Below are 21,129 nucleotides of genomic sequence, written 5' to 3'. Positions count from 1 at the left end.
TTTAAAATAAGATTAGCATTCTGTCAGTGATCAAACTCACAGTATCTGTTTTGCTTGTACCCATGGAAATGAACATATAATGTATTAGAATTCTGAAGAAGTCCTAGAGACACAGGTGAAAGTTTGCCCATGTGCTCTAAAAATCTCAAATAAGTTGTTTCTAGGTCCATGTTTTTGCATTAACTAATACGTTTAAGCTTCACTTTATATTTAAACATCGATGGTAGTTGAAATGGACTACATCATGAGGATTTGGTTTAAAAACTGTATTATGTGTCCAATAAGACTGATATTGATATTTCTAGTAGAGCCTTCCACCATCTCATCTAAAATCAAATGACTTTATTATAGACGTGTGTGGATTTTTTTTTTTTAATTGAGAGGTTTATGATACCACAACATCCATGTTGGGGTGAGAGGACAAGTTGAGAAAATTGGCTACTCTCCTCATCATGTGGGTTCTGGAGATCCAAGTTAAACTGTCAAGTCCCTTTACCAGATGAGCCATCCGTCACCAACCTCCTATTAGTGTTAAAATTAAACTTTTTTAGAAAATACGTATTGATTGGTATTGTGTGTGTGTATGCGTGTGTGTGTGTGTGTCTGTGTGTCTGTGTGTCTGTGTGTATGCTTGTGTGCCTGCATATCTGTGTGGGTATTTGTATTCAGGCATGCTTCCCATGGCATGATAGAGGTCAGAGATCAACTCTTTCTCCTACCACCTGTAGAATCTGATAATGTAACTAGGGTCATAAGGCCACACAAACGTGCCTCTACCTCTGAGCCATCATACTGGATCTGCCAATTCTTAACTGTGAGAATTATTATATTTAACAACATGGCTCCTTGATAAACTAATTCTTCTTTGAAACAGGTGGGTAGAATATTTAAGACTACTTCCTTCATCACAAATGTTCACATGAGGGCCAAGTTAGGAAGTTAATATATTTCTTCACCAACCAAATAATTTGTAGTCAATACACTTATCCATCACCCCTCTCATTGCACAAATACAAAACACAAGGGCACTGGGATTTATGGACCACAAAGTGAATTCCATTCCAATTCCCCCAACGTGGCCTTACCAAGATGAAGGCTATCATTCAGACAAATGAGCCATAGCTCTCTCACAATGAACAGAGTTCCTAGAAATTTGAACTTTGTGTTGTCTACCTACCTGGCTACAACTGTTACCACTTGCTGCAATAAACATGATAACCTGGTAACTCATAAATGTGTTTTCAAAATGTACACTTATGGAAAAGATAGATGGTCACTAATGCATGCTCCATATCTTGCCCATCAAAGACTTGTACTTCCTGGCTCTTGACTTGCAAATCTCTATAAACAGACATTAAAATTTAGTTAGTCTCTTAGAAAGTACTGTTAAAAGGCAACTGGGTTTGTGCATTCTATGTACCATCTTTGGTATTTTTTTTTCAATAGCTAACCATCTCCCTTGCTTGACTTTGAATTAAATATAGCACCAACAGAATGCATAAGGTTGAAGGAGAATTTTTGCCTTCTTATGACCAACAATAATTTTCACACCCATTGTTAGTTTAAAACAGCTGAGAGACTTTTGGTGTCTACCTTTATTCTTGAAGTATTGTGTCTTCATTCTAAGAGTAGACAAGACTAGGTATTGGAAGTCACAGTACTGATCCAAATTCTGAAGTACTATGTATGTGTTTAGTGAAATTCATGGCTAATTTTTAAAATAATAACAGGGATTCTCCTGGAATAGTAGTCAAATAACCAGTGCAGAAACCCATACACCACCCAGGAAAATTAGGGTCTTTATTCTATGCCACCCTATCCTTCTCTGCTCTGCATTTCCAGAGATTCTGTCCATTTAATATTTAGTTTACTGTGTCTATAACTGTGACTAATCATATCAAAGCTACAGATGTTGGGCTAAATATTAAAGTGGACGACTCTTTTCAGCTTTCAATTTATACTAGTTTTTCATTGTGTTACATATAGCCTGTTGACAACATCCTTCACAAAGACAACGGTTTGTAATATTGTGACTTTGTGACTTATAGCCCATTGACCACACCCTTCTTAATTAGAGCATGTAATATTATGACTTTGTTAGTTATACTCTGTTGACCACACCCCTCACAAAGACTACAGAGTGTAATATTGTCACTGCATTACTTACAGCCTGTTGACCACACCCTTCACAAAGACTACAGTGTAAAACAGTGTAATATTGGGATTCTTTCTAAAATCTGAAACTTGACGTAACTAGAATGCACTAATTAAACTCTTACTATGGCCAAAACAATTAAACTAAGCATTTAACATCGTGTTGAATTTTCTACATATATTTTTTAAACAGAACCATCATTGTTTCTTACCAGTGCTGAGTCTAGACCTGATGGTGATATTGATTATTCACAAATGTTCCTACAGAAATAAAACTCTCATTACCTAAACACACAGAGAAAAATCATGTATATCCATATGATACTGGTAGAAACATAAAATATGAAAATCCCCATTTTTCCTTTCTTTTTGTAGCTGATACTTTCATCAAACCAAACTCAAGATCCAAACCATTATGTACTTAACACTAAACCATTTACTTAGCACTAAAAAGAAATTTAAATAGTATTTTTGAAAGTAAGTGCATACAAATTTCACCAAGATCACATGATTATGTGATATTTTCCATCTACCAATGAAGAAACCCATTGTGTTTAGTATTAGTTCAGAGCCTATTTACTCTGTTGCCAACTCATGGTGAGACTGGGTTCCTCAATGACACACACTGGTGTGTGAGAGAAGTCATACAAAGAGATTCAAATGAATATTCACACTGTATGGTTCTCTTTCATCTGTGTCTAAGCATCTCTCTTCCCTTTGTTTAAAGTCCTGAACCAAATCTTAAATTGGTATAACCTCCTGTGTTACTATCTACCACTCCAGCTCTGTAAGATGGGCTTGGTGGAAGCATACACTCACTCAGTGAGATAATAGTACTCCTTACCCAGTGCAGAGTCATATGTGCCATCATCCTCTGAGTACACAAAGTCCACCAGTTTCCTAGTCAGGAGTGGATTTTTTTTTTTTTTTACTTTTTATCCTTCCTAAACTGTTTACCCCCAAATTTCTAAAATGAAGTTCTTCTTTGTATGAGACTGAGCCTTTCCAAGATACAAAGTGGCGACAACTTCTTTAATCTTAATTTTGCCAACTATATTGAGTATTTAAGAATGAAAAGCAAATCTGATTTGGGAGTGAATTTTTTCCCTGTATTTAAAGTCTCATAAGATTTTCTGTATTTTAGACCACAGTGAATCCTGCTAGGTAACCTTATGTCCAGCATAAGGTAAAATTTACATTATGCTGTTGTCAGAATGTGCTTTTTGACCTGCTGAAATATCATATGCATAGAGGAGAATAAATGATGTAGGGCTGTATAGTTTGCCCTTTCTTCGTGTTTATCTTTTAATTTATTTGAGGATCATGCAAGATTCCTAGTTTCTATTCTTCACATATTTTTGAGATTTTCAAATGGTACTTGTCTTAATGCTATATGAAGTTCTTGGGATTTTAGTAATTAAAATTTCATTTTCCTTCCCATTCCAATCATTGCCTCTTCTCTAAGGTGGAGAATGTAGGGGCTCAGGTCCAATGAGAGTCTTCCCAGGTGATTTTTGACAATTTGTTGTTAGGTTACTGCATTGTTCAGCAGTATAAAGACCATTTTATATATATATATATATTTTGCATGTACTTATACCAATCTAAAACCACAGAGCACACATTGCATATGAAAATATATGTAGTAATCAGGCTTCACATGCATATGTTAAACACATATGCAAAATTTGAAATTTGCTAACTTCAGAGTAGGACTTTAAAACTAGATACCAGAGTTAAAACACATAGCCATGCCAATGACATCCATTTGTCTTTGCAATGAAAGTCAGATATTTTGATCTGTGCTTGGAATTCTGCCCCCCACCCAATTCCACAAATGGTCATGTGCATATTCTCATTCTCAGTGGTCTTAAAATGCAGCTGTTCTGCACAAAATGGGGAAAGAAGTTACCACCAAGAAAGCCTGCAGGAGTAACTACAAAGGCGTTGATTACTTCTTCCTCAAAAAGCAGATTTCTTTGCAGTGAGTTTTTTTCCTTCATCTCCCTCCCCCAAATTGGGAAGTGGGCATAGATCATACAAGTGCAATAAAATCATGCACCAGCCATTTCCCTAACTTCCAGGCTGTCATAGTGTCTCTTACCAAATGTTTTAAAACATTGCATATATCCTCTCTTACATTAGAGGCTCAAGCAAAGAGCCAGTGGCTGAGGGACTTTGTGGAGCCTTGGGCCAGTTGGTTCCAGACGCTTAGAAGGCAGTATTTGCAAAGCAGATACAGTGACTTTAATAAATTGCTGACTGGAGCTAGAGTGGAAGCCATCTAATTGAGTTGGGAGTCTATGACTGATTGATTTATTTTAAACAATAGGCACCAGTCTTTACCCTGAGATTTTGACACTTCTATACAACTTTACAAACCATTCAAGTTTTATAACTCTTCTTGTCTTATGCAAAGTTGTAGTATTTTTCAAAGGTCTGTTTTCACAATTTCCTAACTATTAAATGTCCTTCAAAGAATTATCTTTTTATATTATACTTTTGTCTAATATAAATTACCTTTTATATTAGACAAAATTATGTTCTACTTTCCAAAGAAAAACAAAACCATTTGTACATGTCTGACTCCTGTTTTCTCTTTAATTGTTAAGTTGACCCTTTATAATACATCAATAAATTGGAACATATCCAAAATATGATAATTTAGGAGATTGATTTTTTGTTCTTACTTTCTATTTTATTACTCTCTGCTAATTGAATATAAATTCATAGATACTAAATTTATCATAATTATACCCTGTAATCTCTTCCATTAAATACCTTTATATTTTTCACTACATTTAGAAAAGTAAATTTACTACTTCACTACAAAAACAACTTTAGTATTCGTCAGTAAAAGTGAGCATTTTTAAATACAATATTTTCCCAGATGTGCCAATATTCCAAGTATTGAAAATACTCCTGGGCAGACTGAAAAATTATACTGGAGTTATTTCAATGAATGAAGTACATGTCCCAAGTTAAGCAAGGCCACCTAAAGTTCTACAGCAGATGTACATTTTGGTAAAGACTAAGGAAACCTTTCAGATATTGGCTAGTATTAAAATGCATTTTCTGGAAAAAATGTCTATTTGGAATCAGCCAGAAATAAGCAGTTTCCCCTTCAAAGTATATATAGCAATTTGGATATGTTTTGGTAGAGTACATATCTTTCTTTCTGAAAAATGCAAAACTGGGCTCTCACTGCTGACACCAGTGAACTGATCCTATTGTAAAATATTTATGATATGGAATTAAGATAATTCCATATCAGCAAGCACAACGTGAATAGTAATTAATGGCATGGAAATACTTCCAATTCTTTTAATAATTCAACATGGCTTATTTTACTAATGAAAATCCATTTACCATTTCCATGGTAATCACGAAGTGGGTACAGGATTAAAAATAGCCAGGGGCTCACTAACAGTGTGGATGCCCGTGTTGCATCTTTATTTCTGCTCCACCTAATAAAACATGCAAACTTCAGCATTAAGTATCCCTAACTGAAATTCATCCCATTTCATAATCAATTGCCTCCTCTCCTTAGTTCTAGATTCAATTAGCATGCTTATAGAAACTGAAAAATGAGATACATACCAAAAATTAAGTCCCCGGGGGAGAACTAAGTGGAATAGTCAGGAGGTGAGTTGGGTCTGTCAGAGCCCTCTCTCAGGGCTGGTCTTGGGGCAGTTCGGGAGCAGTAATCCAGCACCATAAGAAAGAGACTTGTAGGTTCAGTTCAGTATTTCTTCAATTAAAGTGCATTATATCTGGATGTGAAAAGTGTCGAATCCAAGATTCTTCATCACTAGAGATCAGAGCATTTTCGATGTTCTTTCTATCTGATAAAATGCCTTTTAAAGTTTGCAAGGAAGATGCAGTGACAGAAGACAGGTGCTTGCTTCGTTAAATCGACATTCGGAGAAAAGAGGGCATAGCTAATGGGTGGGGATGAGCGCACAGCCCCTCTCCTTCCAGGTCCAGCAGGGAAGAAACTGAATGATTTTACCCACTTTGCTACACAGATGATTACAAGACCCGAAGCAGGCACCAAGCTGGCTAAGGTACCTCATTTGATCATGTTCTGTGAAGAAAAAAAATACATGGAAACAAAAATCAGACACATCCTCTCTAAATGTCTCCTTTCAGCCCCAAAGATGCTCTTTCTCCTTGCATACATACAGAAGGTTTGGAGAAGCCTGGCTGGTAGCATCGTCCCTCCCCCATGACAACCAGCTTGCTCTGGCTGGCTCTAGTCTCTCTCTCTCTCTCTCTCTCTCTCTCTCTCTCTCTCTCTCTCCCTCCCTCCCTCCCTCCCTCTCTCCTCTCTCCCTCCCGACTCCCTCCCTCCCTGCTTCTCTCTTTTCTCCAGCTGCCTTAGTCTGTTGATGCTGCTGCTGCCGCTGATTAATCAGGGATTCTGAAACAAAGAACGTACCTTCTCAAATAAGCGGTAATCTCCTCAGCTTCTGCAATCTGCCTGCACTGAGCAGTAGAGCTGCCAGCATCCTAGCACCTTGGATAGTTCCCACACCCTAGGCCCACTGGAAAGGAAGGAACCCCCAAAGCAGCACGGATTTCGGCTCCCCAGGGGCTCCCATCCTCATTAAAGGCCTCAAGTCCAAACAAGAGACCCTCTCTCTTTTATCTAACTGAGCTTAAGTCTGATTTGTCAATAATAAAAGAAAATGAGGATAAAGAAACCTCTTCGTTTACATCCACTACAGAGCACTAAATCAGTCTTTTTTGGAGAGAAAATTTTAAATCTATCAGAATTATTGTTCTTGTATGGAGGATATTTAAGTTATAAGGTTTTCATTCTGGTGGGGCTAATAAAAACGAGTAACAACTTAAACGGAACTCTCAGATCTCAGTTTGATGCCCTTATTTGATACCAATTTTGCCTCCACCCATCCTGCACCGGAGAGCCATGCACACAATTACTGCTGACGTACTTCAGGCTGCTGCTTGCGGAATGGGGGGAGGAGCCTTTTAACCTCATCAAAACAGCTTCATGCCACCTGCTCCCATGGCATGAGAATAAAACTAGCCCACTTGGAAGAACGTGCATAGGTCACGTACACAGAACAAAGGTCTCTTTTGGACGGCAACATTTTAACCAAAATCAAATGTACAGTGATTACGGCATATGTGCTCCTACCTCCTTCAGACTCACTGCAGAAATGATTTAAAGTCACTGTATTTCTTGACTTTCCCGACGAGACTCTGGATTCTTTTCTTAATATTCCACTGAATCTATGCATATAGCTTATGCTATGCGCTGTGATTGACACGTGTGTATATACTTCTGCCCACACATATACAATATATTTATGTACTTGTGTGAATGTGTCTCTGTGTGTGTGTGTGTGTGTGTGTGTGTGTGTGAGAGAGAGAGAGAGAGAGAGAGAGATTCCGTTTTTAAGCTTGTGTTTCCTCAGAGTAAATGACAAAAATAGATTTTTAAAGAATATGTTGTTTGTATATGATGTAACAGGATGATTTCAGTGTCTTATTCTACATTATGATAAGACAAGAAGAAAAATAAAGTAAAGGAATGAAGAAATGATGGGAAAAAATTAAGAAAGAAAAAAGAGGGGGAGGACTACTATGGTAATAATAAACCAGTTAGTAAGAAAATATGTCCATACTATTGCACAGTGGTCTCTACAGTTTTCAGGTCACTTTCCCCCATTAACTTTTACTGGAAATAGTTTCTGCTTGCAGGTTGCTTTCTTTGGAGTTAAATATCTCAATTCATAAGTAATTCCTTATGAAAATATCTTTATGCACTAGCCAATTATAAAAGCAGTAATCTTCAGGTCAGCTTCCTAATTCTTTTTTTTAATGTGTGTGTGTGTGTTTGTGGGTGTGTGTATTCTATATTTGAACAAAAGTTATATTATTAACAACTTAAACTTGTAGATTCTTTTTTTTAGATATTTTCTTCATTTACATTTCAAATAACTAGGATTGTCCTTTGATTTAATATATTTGTTTTTAAGTTAAACTTGGGAAAAATAAAACCAATGCATAATATTATTCTACATATCCCTAATATAGGTAGATATATTATATTACATATTATATATTATATATTACATATCACACATCATATATCATGATCACATATAATGTATTATATACTATAAACATTGTATATTATATTACATATTATATAATATATATGAGGGATAGAGTATATATATATATATATATATATATATATTTAAAATAGTGGATCTTAAATCATGAATTTCCAGATCTTTGTGTATCTAGATTTTGAGTAGAATAGGATTTCCATTTAATGTAATGAAATTCCTTGGAAGATCAGCTAGATGCAGTGAATGGAGGAAAGTATGAGTATGAAAGGCGAGAGATCATATCCTATGTGTCTTTCTCATATAATCTTTGCTCATCCCTTCCCCAGCCTGCCCACCTTGTGTTAAAATCTTAGCACATCTCAGTAAACAAACTCAAGTACCACTTACAATCTAGCATCAGCTCCCATACTGTGATGGAGAGGTTTATTAATATGTCAGGTTTTTTTGGTAGCAAAGTGCTCTCATAAAAGTAGTTTTTTCATCACAGAACCAAAGTTGAAACGTTTTTTTTTTTTAATACAAAATAATTTGAGAGACATTTAGGGAGTGGAAATATTTTTATCATGATTGATAATTTAAGCACGTTTAGATGAATCTACTTTGAACCACAGTGAGAATGACTTTAAAAGGGGGGAATTTCCAGTACATATATGGGAAAACAGTGGTCAGGTAATGAAATGACTTCCTACACACACCAGATGATCAGGAATAGAAACCAAGTCACTAACTCTTCTTGTCATTGTATAGCACAATCAAAAACAGTGAGTAGTGGTTGATACGAAGTTGTCAAGCATAAAAGAGACCCACCAAGGTTGACCACAACATTTCCAAGAAAAAGAGGGAGTTTTAACCTCAAAAGAAGAGACATGAAATATGTATCACCTAGTCCTTAAAAATTGTACATTTCCAATTTGGGAAATTGTATGGTATTGGTTGTCCATTCTCTATTTTCTGCCTTATCTTCTCTCTCTCCTCCTCTTCCTCCTCCTCTTCCTCCTCCTCCTCCTCCCCCTCCTCCTCCTCCTCCTTCTTCTTCTCTTCCTTTCCTTTCTTCTTCTTCACCCACCTTTCATTGCTTTCTGCTTTCTTTCAAACATTCATTTACTTTCTATTACTTCTTATCCCTCCACAATACAAACGAAGACCTAGAAATCATGTTGCCTCATGTTCATATGCTCAACCTCATGGAATATGTTCATTCCAACCATAGTGTATTATAATTGGAAAACTTTGCATCTGGAGATATCTTAGTGTCGAGGAGTTTCTGATATCTCTGAGGTTTGGTGCCTAGAACTATTTCTTCATATACTGCTGAATAAAACAGAAATGTTTTAATGTTGTTTTTCAAATAATCTTAGACAAATGTAGCTTCATTACAAAGAACTATACCTCAAGAAGAGTTAAATTTGTAAATCCTTATATTTATATATATATATATATATATATATATATATATATATATATATATATATATATAAAACAAACCAACAATATCAATGTTCTCGTTATATGATGGTTTAACTTTTTTCTATCTTCACAGAGTAGCTAAGTTTCTCTGGTATTCTTAGGAAACCATATTTGGATATTTCATTGCTCAAAGTTCTTAAGTCAGGGGAAAATCCCCTTTTTTGTTGTAGTGATGAAAGGATTTGGTGCTTTGTGGCTTAAGTATACCTCTTCCGTACACACAGAAGTAGAGAAGTGTAAGAGTTCTAGAAACGTGCTTTATACTATAAACCAACTAGACAGGGGGAAGCCTTTATGAGTAAACATGACATAGATGGTAGAATTGATAACTGACAGAACAATACAACTGCCTAATTTTAAGATTCATCAGGCAAACTTTAAAATCTTGAACAAAGTTTTTTTTTTTAACAAAGCCTTTCCAGTATTTTCTCTGATATGTATTTATTCTATTATTTATTCCAATTAGCTAGGGAGATGAAACCCAGTTGTGCTGAAGTTATTCTATTAAATCCAAAATCTAATCTCCTTTACACCCAATAGGATTGTCTATGACACCCAACATGACCAGGACAAGAGAATCTCACTAGAATGAGAATGATTTGCCCCTCTATATTCTGCCTGCACAAACCTAAGTGTTAGCAGTAGGCTTATTGATGACTTCTATCAAATCGGTGTGCTGTGTATGCTACAAGCATTGCATGATCCAGGTATCTGGTGACTAAATAATGATTCATAATATAATGCTCACAAAACTAAACATCTGGGGACAAACATATTCAGTGGACTTATCATATGGTAAAAAAAAAAAAAAAAAGCTATGAAAGATAACACACATGGATACCACTGTTTGAACCAATGTTATTTTTAATGAAGGTTTCATAGATATAGTTAATGCTATTCTCACACTTTTTTTTTAAAAATCCCTAACAAAAAGGCTCCCATGACTGGTGAAGCAGATACCAGTATTCCAACCATTCAAGTTCTCTATTCGAGTGGGTATTATCTACTCACATTTACTTACCCTCAAAGCCACCCTAAGTCACTATAGTAAAAAGTTGGTGCTTACATTCACTTCTATGAAACATTTAATGAATGATGAAAATTAAAGTCATGAGTAACTGAACATAACTGCTTAATTCTTCACTTGTTCTTGTGTAAAAGCCCCTAAGGAGGGTGATTTTCCTTTCTTTCCCTAGGGTTCCAACACAATGACTACATCCCTCTAAGGTTAGAGATTTGCAGAATGGATACGCAACTCCAGTCCTCAATAGATGGTATAATTTTCACTCAAGTAGAAATTTCAAACTACCTATGTGATGAACATAAAAAGATCATCTTAAATATAAAACATAAATGAATATTTTAAAATAGAAGTACCAAAACAAATTCTAAATGCTTAAGAAATATGTAGACGTTTTCCATTTGAAAAATCAAAGTCTACCAATATGAAATTAACTAGAAATAATAAAGAATTCCAGACCAATAGTAACTGGATATGCAAACATTTGCTTTATCTTTAAAGAGAATACTAGTATTATTTTAAAATACTGTGTTGAGTGAGAGGTTTGTTACTGCTTGTGGACGTTGTACATCGTGGTGCGGAGCCTAGTGCGCACCACGATGTACAACGTCCACAAGCAGAATTCCAGACCAATAGTAACTGGATATGCAAACATTTGCTTTATCTTTAAAGAGAATACTAGTATTATTTTAAAATACTGTGTTGAGTGAGAGGTTTGTTAACACACACACATACACACACACTGTGTGCCTAAAACATTTCTAGTTTTGAATGTCAAGATCAAGGTGCTTACAGACTTTTCTTTTTAGGAGGACACTTTCTGGCTTACTGAATAGAATGGGCTAGGTTTTCTTCCCCTCCATATAAATCTAGTAATCCAGTCCCAGGAAGGACTCTCTCAACATTATCTAAACTTAATTGCCTCTCAAAAGCCTGGCCTCCAAATGCTTTTGGGGATTTAAGCTTCAATATATGCATTGGGATGTGTAGTTTAAAATGGCGATATGAAGAAAGTAATGTGGAAATAGAGGTATTTCTTCTGGAATAAATAGAATCAATTTCATAAATAGTTATGACTTTATAAATGTATTAATTCAATGTGACTCAAATTTAAATATAATTGATAACAATGGAATTTGACAACTATTGGCACATATGTCCTGAACTGAGTATTAAAATGTCTTATAAAGCTATATTGATTTACTTGTACAGTATAAGACTGTAAATCAACAGAAGAGGTTAAAATATCTAAGAAAAGCTTGCATAGGTATATCACATGACAAAAATGCATTTCAAGAATTAATGAAATTAAACAGATAAATGCATGCATGTGCATATATAGATGTTTCTTAATTCATGGTGTAAAATGAATCTAGACAGTTGTAATTCAAATAGTACAGAACCTCTATGTGAACATTATTTTGGGTCTTGTTAAATATGAAGAGGTATGTGAAATACTTCACAGACTCTTAAGTCAATTTAGGATGCTATATACAGATCCCATGTAATCTGTAGCATAGAATGACTGTATTAAACAACAGAAAGTCATTTTGCCAATTTCAGAGGGTGGGAGTTAGATACCAAAATGTCAATATGGTCATGCTCAACTGAGGGCATTCTCCGTAGTTCCTCACATGAGAAAAGATATGAATATAGAAAGACAGCGACAAGTAGATAACAGACAGGTGGGAAGACAGAAGGGCAGATGGCAGATTACAGACAGATGATACATAGATGATAGATAAATTTGTGATTGCTGGATGGTTGATAGATACATAATTGGTGATTAGCTAGGTAGTTAATGACAGCTGATAGATTTGTGATAGTTACATAAATGATGAAAGAAAGGGAAAGAGAGAAAGAAAGAAAAAGTTAAAGAAAAGAAAGAAAGAAAGAAAGAAAGAAAGAAAGAAAGAAAGAAAGAAAGAAAGAAAGAAAGAAGAGAGAAAAGAGATGGAAGGAATGAGGAACACGAAAGAGAAAGGGAGAAAGGGAGGGAGGGAGGGAGGAAGGAAGGAAGGAAGGAAGGAAGGAAGGAAGGAAGAAGGAAGGAAGAAGGAAGGACTGGAGATTATCCACTCAATTATAGCATTAAATTGAATGAAAATCAATAAAAAAAATACTGAAATGTTGAATACAATCAGTTGCCTATGGCTATGAGAATTTAAAAATCTTTTGTACATGCAGTAAATTATCATTGGCATATTAAAAAATAAAATACAAGAAATGAATTAATTATTAAATTAGAAGTTAAGATTGAGAATAAGTGAAGGAAATAATTATTAACTTTACTAGGAATAAAAAGTAAATTCAATCACAGATGAGCCAGATCTTAATAATTGTCATGTAGGCATAAATAAGGAGAAATGGACAGTTGTGCGAATATACTCACCTGAAATACAGGTTAATCTAATAGTGTTTTAATGGGCACAGTTAGTGAAATATTGCTTCTGCTTTAAATATGAAATAAATGCAAAGCTCTATGGTTGAGGTTTTATTGTGCTTAATAATACTAACAATCTGAAAAATCTTTGCTTATTCATCGTAAAAGATTTAACATTTAACTGTTATAGCAGCTATAAGAATGCTTTCATTTCTTTGAATGTAGCTATTACAAGGGGACAAGGGCACTGTCCCTATAACTGCCACAGGCCTGTCCTACTCACTAGTCCTATCCCTATTCATGTGACAATGCACAAGACATGGAAACTCCATACCCTCCTTTCATTAATATGAGTAATGGCAATATTAAGAGTACAAGATATGCATATTATGAAGATTTGTAAAATTTTGACCCACTATATCATGTACTTTGACCATAATCCACCCCGTTATCTTTCCCAGTACCTTGCCCAGGCAGCACCTTCCTGCTTAGCAGCTGTGAGGATAGTAACAGTGAGCACAGTTAAAAACAATAGCTATTACCAAATACAGCCTTGACAAGTTACAACATCCACACACAATCTTTCTTTCATCATTTCACTTGAAGTACTAATTTATCTAACTTTCCATGACTTTGATTTCTTGGTTTTTCTCTTACTTCAATAACCTCCCATTTTTGATGTCTTTGCCTTTCTAAAATTTTGATCTCTAACTATTTGGAAGCCCAGATCTCAACCCTGGTCCTTGTGTCTTCTGTTCTTGAATTCTCTTCCTGATTCTCTACTCTGAAAAGGAAAACAAATGCAGTCCCTCATCGTACCAACTACACTACATTTTCAAAAGTACCATTCAAATATTGTCACCATTCGTTTATGTATTGCTGACTATGATTTTTAAAGTTATTTTTAATTTTGCCATTTTTTTTCTAAGATGAAAGCCCCAGGGAACTGGAGCCTTGCATACATACACTGACCTTTGCATCCAGTACAAACTTCAATGCCTTATGGACAGGAGACATTGAATTAAATAATTGGAAAATTAATTTATTTAAAAAATAAAATGCCAGAGCATGGCATATAACAATAATAATATAATAATAATAATAATAATAATAATAATAATAATAATAATAATAATAATAAAATAGCAATTGTGTACAAGAATAACATTATGGTAACAGCATTGTCAGCCAACACGTATACAGTGTTCACTGTGCACTGGACTCTCATTAACTCACTCGTCCCATCCCATAACCACACTGATCTCATGAGACAGGCACTCTAATTCCTCTCATTTTACAAACTGGAATCTTGAGACAGAGAGAGTTAAATTAATTTGCTTGAGGTCTTTCAGCTATTATAAGCACAGGGAAATGTCTACTGCAAAAAAAAAATGGTAAAAAGGATAATTTTGTTTACTGAGTAGCATATTTCTTTAAAAAACATATATAGGCATTATTTTATATTCTACTAAACATATGGTGTTGCATGATAATTTAATAAGGTGGTCAGAAATAGAATGCAAAGTTCTCTCTTCTCACATTGTCCCCCTGAAACAGTCCCCTTTGGAACCTATGGATTTCCATTTATTTCTGCAGTGAGAAGGCTGGGCTAGGATGATTTGTGGGGCAGGACACTAGCATTGCATTAGTGAGTTGGTAGTGTCTTAACCCAGATAAGCACAGGCACGCTGGTCATACAGGATCTGGGAGAAATTTAGAGTGGACTACAGGTGAGAACACAGCTTGTCTAATGGAAATATTGGAAAATCGATGCAATGTGTGTTGTTGGGGTAGAGGGAGGTTGGTTTTCTGTATCCGGTTTACACGATACAGAGATATGTCTCTCAAATTCTATGATTCTCTCACCTAAATTGGGCACCTTGCAGTATCACTTACATTCACAGAGAGTATTTTTAAAAATTCACTGGTAACTAAACTAAATAATTGGTGAACCAATGCACAGCAGGGTCCTTCAACTCTTGATTCTTTATCTCATTTAGTTCATCTAATTATAGTTATCTGAGGGGAGTATAAAATAAATAAAGGAGGCCATGGAGAGATGTTCACTGAAGCAAGACTGGAAAACTCAGTACATACTCACAACATGGCAATTAACGGAATAACTGAATGTTCTCCTAACTGTGGTTTAAATTTTTACATAGGCTTGGACAAAGTTTCAAATTCACCCAAATTGCTTGCTCACTCTAATTTTTCTCCTCACTGTTACCTTCACTGTGATTACCTGTATTTATATTTCCAGTGTAGTCTTCACCTATCAAAACTTGAACAAATTTTTGCCTTTGACCTGACTCAAATTCCTTACTGGCATAATTATAAGAGTATCTACCAGATAGTGTTGTGAAAACTAAATAAACCAGAATTTTCAATCACATAACATTACCTTCTATAACCCCATTTTATTATCTTCAATGCATTCTATTATATATCATTGACTTAATAATGCACTTCCTTATTTGTTTATTTATTTCCTGTATTTGCTATTATAATAAAATTCCAGGCAAGAAGGTAGCTCTATTCGAGAAGCTATGAACATTAGACATCAGAAAGAGTCATTTACAAAATATTTTAGAAGACAGGCTATAGACTTCTTCCCTCCTTCTTTGCCTCTTTTTCTTTTCCTTTTCCCTCCTTCTCCCTTCTCCTGTCTTTTTCCTCCCTTTCTGTAACATTTTCTGTCACTGTCAAGCACAGTTTTTAATGGATCAAACAGAATAAGAGAACAGGTGAAAAACTATTTTTGATAGAAGAATCACATATAGTCATCTAAGGTGTAGGTTTTGAGAGTGAGGTAGATGGAGTACAGGAGGGGACAGCTGCATGCTCATTATTTGTATCTTTTGGACTATAAATAGTTGCATAATGAAACCTCTGCTAAACTTCCACTTAAGTACTGATATTAGGATGAGCAACACTAAAAAATTTCTGTTTTTAACCCATGATAGTAAAGTAAGAATTATAAGCCACTCTGGTTATACCAAAAGTCCACGGTCTTATCAAAGTAATAGGTATATTGTTACAAAAGCATCACATTACATTAAAATACATAAAATGAAACAAATATTTAAAGTTGATTTTAAATATCTGTATTTTATACTAAGGGAAAACAGAATATGTGATGTACTGATGATAATGTGTGGTTAAAATCAAAAGTTGAGCTCTTCTTTGATATTCTTCCTCCCACCAGGCCCAGATGAGACAGGGTGAGATGGAATATGACCGGTGCTGGGAATCTTCATTTAGGAAATACTATGATGTGCTGGAATGAATTTTTCTGGAAAAATCACTTGGTGAACAGCCTTTCTGTAAAGTTTATGTAACTGATCTAAGGCCAAATGGGTTTTATGGAATCCTAGTTTACTAAATCTCTGTTTATCGAGTTATAATCTTAAAATGTTTTCAACTCACTATTGGCTCAGTGAAAAATAAGATAAAACAGAGAAATATAGGCATGTACTATGGTAGATTCAACTTTTGTAAGTTCCAAACTACAACCTGTAAATTATATAAATATAGAAATATATATACAGTAAAGCATATATGTGTGGAAATAATATATCAAAATAATTCTAAATAGTTTGAAAACGTTAACTTAAGGTTTAATGAAAAACATTTACTTTAAAAATATTATTATTGTATATCTCTGTGTATGTGTGTGTGAGAAAGAAGGATGGGGAAGGGTATGTATTGCTATAAGAGCCACAGAGTGCCTGTGGAGACCAGAGACAACTTTTGGGGGCCAGTTATTTCTTTAATCCTTCATAGGATACCAAGGATGGAACTCAACTTACAAAATTTGAGCAGTGATCACACTAAATTAGCCACTGAATATTAATTCTGAATTTTAGTTTATTAAATAGACTTTGTATGGCAGACACTGTGTAGCCATTCCATTAGCAAATTAAAAATTCATGGCCTGTGTAATTAAAACCAATATTTATCACCTTACTTATTCTACATGGAAAGTATTATATAAAATACTCAAATGATTATCTGTAATAATTTTCTAAACAATTTTGAAAGAAAACATACAAATGTTACATTTCTATAATAAGTAGAAACCAAAACCCAAGCAAAAGATTAAATATATATTAATCTCAAAACCTTTGTGAAGCACTAAAGGACCTTACACACTTGCAATTTTCAAAAGAGTTGTCTATGGAGCAATCTCAGATTGAATTCACCTATTTCCCAGACATTTGAAGTCTATTTAATGGAGCATGGGTTTTGTTTGTTTGTTTGTTTTGTTTTTTTGCTGCAAGAAATGTATTTAAATATTAATAAATTTGTTCTAATCTGATTAAAGGTAATATCTTTTCAGAGTCTGGAGGCATAGCTTTGCAGTTAACAGCACATGATAATTTGCTGGGGATGCTAGTGCAGGGAGTGGCTCACAACCACCTAGAAGTCTAGCTCCAGGAGTTCCAGGGCTGTCTTCTGGCATCTAAGGGCACCATATTCATGGGAACAAACTCTACACAGAGACAAGCACAAACATACATAATTGACATTTTTAAATAAAATATTTAAAAAGGACAAAGCAGTATATTTTTACATGCTTGTCTAAAGCTGAAACTTGTAACAACTATATGCAACTAATAATTTAAATGATTTAAATTTGTAATTGATTATAGTGTTCTGTTCTTATAAATATATGCATCTATATAATATTTTCTATGTTTATCTATAAGCAATGAGACATATACTTATACTTATGTCTCATTGCTTATAGATAAACATAGAAAGAGTGGGTTAATTCAAAACCAAATATTCAGTTGGTTCTCCTTCGAATTTTCTACCTAAAACACATTAAAATTCTGGAAATTTTCTTTCTGCTATTCTATTATCTGTTGGCTTTGGAATTTAAGGGAGCCTTTCTGTGTACTCCAAAGTCAGCCATTTTGTCACAAAGTCTGTCTTGGTTAATGAATCAGAATTCTTCACAACCAACACCAGAATTAAGTCAATTTGAAAACATAAAGCTGAGCTACTGAAAAATATTATTGTGGATTCATTCCATGATAAATCATAGCTCACATAGCAAATGGAATGAGACAGGGTTTATGCTGGTGGCAAATAGAACTGACTGTGACTTGGAAGAACAAACTCAGGTTACCCTAAATATTCTATTATAGTGCAGTAAGATTTTCATGAAGTTTTTAAAATAAAGAACAGAACAAAGTCATAATTCAAGCTAGTTTAAAAATACTATACTAGTGTAGCAAGGCAGTATACGCTAGTTGATATGAGGCCCCTAACACGTAGACAGCAGAAGATTGCCTGGTCTGGCCTCAGTGAGAGAAGAGGCACCTAACCCTTGAGAGACTTGAGGCCTCAGGGAGTGGGGAGGTCTGATGGGGTAGGGTGGGGGTGGGGACATCCTCTTGGAGGCAGAAGAGGACTGAGATGAAGAACTGTTGGAGGGCAGATCAGGAGGGGGATAATGACTGAACTGTAAAAAAATGATTTAAAAAAAATACATCTGTGTGAACATGAGGCAGAGAGTAAAGTGGAGTCTTCCTAATACAGGCATCAGATGATATTTGGTGACATTCTTAGCCTTTGGGTTGGTGGCTGCTAGAAGTGTTAGTAAATTTCCTTAAAATATTTTATTTAATATTTATATATGCACATTATATGCTTTGAACAAAATTATGCCCTATCCCTTCTGTTCCATTTCTTATCAACCCCTTCTACTACTTTCTCTCCCAATTTCATATTTTTTTTCAATTTGTCATAATTCCCACTGTGGCAATTCATTGTTACCTATATATGCACATGGTTGTGGAACCCTCTACTAGAGCATGGGCGCATCTCAGGGCCGGAACCCTGATGGAAACTTATTTATGTTTCCAAGGGACTTATTTATAGTTTCAAAAATAGATGTTATTCAGATATGGAAGTGAAAATATCTAAGGTTGCCCAAGATAATGTTGCTCTGAACTTGTGACTTTCTATCCCTCTTTACTTACTGAATGCCCCAATCAACCCATCAGCTCTGTAGAGCCTTTAACACATCCAGCTCTCTTCTCTGGGAAGCTCATTTCTTTTTTCTTTTTTTTTTTTTACATAAGCCACTATTATTATTATTATTATTATTATTATTATTATTATTATTTTCTTTATTTACATTTCAAATGCTATCCCCGAAAGTTCCCTATACCCCCACCCCTGCTCCCCTACCCACCCACTCCCACTACTTGGCCCAGGCCTTCCCTTGTGCTGGGTCATATAGTTTGCAAGACCAAGGGGCCTCTCGCGAAGCTCATTTCATAATCTCCTTATCATTCATTGATGGCTTGAGCATCAATGGTAAGAGCCTGGGGCACATCATTGAGAGCTAAATACAAGACTCAGGTACAGAGCGGAATGCCTTGCGTACTTGATCACATTCTATCTTCTCCTTCCTCGCCCATCTTAGCCTGAGTTCCTTTAAATACAGAGTAAGTAAGTGAAATTTCTGGCCACCGCAGTTTATTAGACTCAACACCTCTAAACAAACATGGTCAAGGTCCTTGCTTCTAAATGGAACTGTCCATTGTTTGGAGTTCCAGAAAGAAGGGAGAAATAACCTGAAGCTTGCATGAATCATCACTATCCATAGCTTACCAGTCGGAATTAGACTTGTAGTCAAATTTAGCTGTGCTAGAGACTTAAAACGTTGTGCTAACCGGGACAGACATACATTTAAAGAGCCATATAAATTTTAAAGGGCAACTAACTCTAGATAATTGCTGCAGTGCAGACAGGATGGGAACAGTCCTAGTGCTGGGGTGGTGGTGGTGGCAGTAACTGGAGCAGAAACAGAAGGGATAAAAGTGAGTGGGCTTCAAACAAGACAGGGAACATTAGAAGACGTACTGTCAGAAGAAGCAGCTATTTTCTTATCACAAACAAGGCTTTTACTTTCAAATTATTTTTTATTTATCTGGATAATAAAAATGAGACAAAACCCCTTTCTGTTCTGATTCTTGACTACATTGTTTTCATTTTAGTCCCACAAGCTAAGCAGCACACTTTCCAGGGATCCCAAAAGCGTGTTTACTTTCAGAGAGAACCTTGTTCCTTCCATTAAAAACAAACAGAAGCAAGCAAACAAACAACCCAAAATCTTGGATCTAGAAATGGACCAGAAGATGTGGGCTAATAGTAGCATTCACTGCTCTCACAGAAAACATAAATTTGCTTTCCAGCATCTGGGTAGTCTGGTTCATATCCACTTGTACCTCCTGTTCCAGGAGCATTCGCTGCCTCTGGCCTCTTTGGGGCCTTCAGCCATGTGCACATGCCCCCCATACATACACATAATTAAGCGTTTAAAGATAACATCTTAAAAAACACCTGATTTTTCTTTTCAAAACTTCTGCTTAATAGACTAAACATAGTGCTGTGTAGTGATCCTCATAGGGTGGAAATCAGGATACCTGACGCAGAGTGACACTCTGGAAGAAATGATGAGTGGAAACTGCCTGTACAGCTGTGCTGACAACCTCCTTTCACAATCTGACTCCTTCTGTCACCCCTAATCTGGTCTTCCCTTCAATTACTACCTCATTGCACCCATTAGGAGAAAGAAGAACTCTGACTGCTAAGTTTTAGTTGGATTTTCCCACTGTTGTGATAAAAGTGTGACTAAAACCAACTCAGAAAGGAAAGGGTGTATTTTGCTTAAAACTCACAGTCCACCATTAAAGGAAGCCAGAACAAAAACCCCAGCGGGAACCTGGAGGCAGGGACTGAAGCCAAAAGCATAGCAGAATGGTGGTGTTGGCTCACTCAACTTACTTTCTCATACAACTCCAGACCACCTTCCAGGGTTGATGTCAATCAAAGTAGCCTAGGCCTTCCAACATCAATCATTAATCAAAAAAAAAAAAAAAAAAAAAAAAAAAAAAAAAAAAAAAGGCCTTAAACACAAAAAAAAAACTCACAAAAAACAAAGAGCCCTCACTGTCATTGCCACTGGACAGGTAACTCTA

The 21,129-nt window shown here is 35.5% G+C and overlaps 1 protein-coding gene across 4 annotated transcripts in view; it reads right to left on the bottom strand.

The window, feature by feature from the left end:
• The window catches only part of Nyap2 (neuronal tyrosine-phosphorylated phosphoinositide-3-kinase adaptor 2), a 262,643-nt gene extending 255,947 nt beyond the window's left edge, over positions 1-6,696 (bottom strand). For 2 of the 4 annotated variants that reach the window (XM_029539146.1, XM_021198357.2), the window contains exon 1: positions 5,755-6,394. The gene's annotated coding sequence lies outside the window, so the exon portion shown is untranslated. Of the gene's footprint in view, positions 1-5,754; positions 6,446-6,595 lie in introns of those variants that run through there. The other 2 variants (XM_021198359.2, XM_021198358.2) reach the window with 2 other exon arrangements.
• Between the last annotated feature and the right edge of the window lie 14,433 nt (positions 6,697-21,129).

The sequence above is a fragment of the Mus pahari genome, chromosome 5, assembly GCF_900095145.1.
Source record: "Mus pahari chromosome 5, PAHARI_EIJ_v1.1, whole genome shotgun sequence".
Classification (NCBI taxonomy): domain Eukaryota; kingdom Metazoa; phylum Chordata; class Mammalia; order Rodentia; family Muridae; genus Mus; species Mus pahari.
This window is presented reverse-complemented; position numbering and strand designations above follow the sequence as displayed.